The sequence below is a fragment of the Phalaenopsis equestris genome, unplaced genomic scaffold (assembly GCF_001263595.1).
Source record: "Phalaenopsis equestris unplaced genomic scaffold, ASM126359v1 Scaffold000840, whole genome shotgun sequence".
In the NCBI taxonomy this organism is placed as follows: Eukaryota; Viridiplantae; Streptophyta; class Magnoliopsida; order Asparagales; family Orchidaceae; genus Phalaenopsis; species Phalaenopsis equestris.
The window spans coordinates 3,590,818-3,592,205 of NW_018165280.1; positions in this window are offsets into that span (position 1 = coordinate 3,590,818).

Genomic DNA, 1,388 nt, shown 5'->3' on the forward strand with positions numbered 1-1,388 from the left:
TATATATATATATATATATACATACATCTATATATATATACATATGTATATATACATACATCTATATATATGTATATATATAACACGAGGTTTGTTGGAATTAACCAAAGAGTGAACAGTATATAAGTTTCAAGTCAAACCGATCGTCTCGACGAGAAGAGCTCGATGATACCAAAATTGTTTAATTTAAATCGAATCAAGTCCAAATAAGTCATTAAAGCGCATTTAGAGGTTATGGATCGTTAATTGAATAGTCAAATTAACTCCAAACTTAACATACTTAATAGTCAAATTGAGTGTCTTTATGAGAGAAATCTAAGCTCGCTCAATTTGAGGTAATTAAGGCTCTTAAATCATAAAAAATTGCCTTATGAACAAGGAAGATCAATATGGGTCGTCCAATCAAATGGTTGCAGGAGTTATTCGCCAAAAGACCAAAATACTCCTCCCCTAGAGGTAATAAATAGACCGTCTCTCTTCACTTGAGAGGAGAGGAGAAAGAGTCAAATTCTAGTGTTGTACTGGACAGAAGGTCCGATGATAACATCCTAGCCTTCATAGCTACTAACCATAGTTAACCACCTCCCGCCAGCCGTTCCTTACCATCATCGATGACCGTTTGCTTATGAAGTATCACAAATACGACGTAATGAAATATTTTAATTTTGGTGTAATGAAATATCCCAAATATGGTATAATAAAATATTCTTAATACGGTGTAACGAACTATCCTAAATACAATATAATGAATAACATCAAATTAATGATCCAACAATAACTTTTGGAGATAACTGCTTACGACCATCGTATTTAGAATATGATCTTTCTTGAAACTCCTAAATTTTTCAATACATCATATACAAAAAATGTGTTATCTCCAACACAAAATAACAAACTTGGAGAAGGTTTGCAACCGCCAACAGGTGTGGCACCAACTATGACCTATTTGACTAGCTACTATTGTGACTTCCCACTCTAACCTCTATAGTCAGTTGCTATTATAACTTCCAATTAAGATCTTTGCAGCCATCTGACACTATCTTAGCTATAAGATACAACTTATTTGGCAAGTTACTACTATAGCATCCCATTACGGCCTGTGTCGCCAAGTAATGCTTGTACATGCTGCAACTACCAACTATGACTTATGTGGTCAGCCAGTTACAATTGCAACTTCCCATTATGGTTTCTATGGCCAACTAACTCTCTTCCAGCTACTTACTACAGTCTACATGGTTCGTTATTACTGCAGCTTCCCACAATGACCATCACGGCTAACTAATGATGTTACACTTTCCAATTATAACCTCTATAGCTAACTGCACTATTTTAGTTATCACCTATGTTTTATGGAGCTAACTGACAATGCTACAAATACCAATTATGAT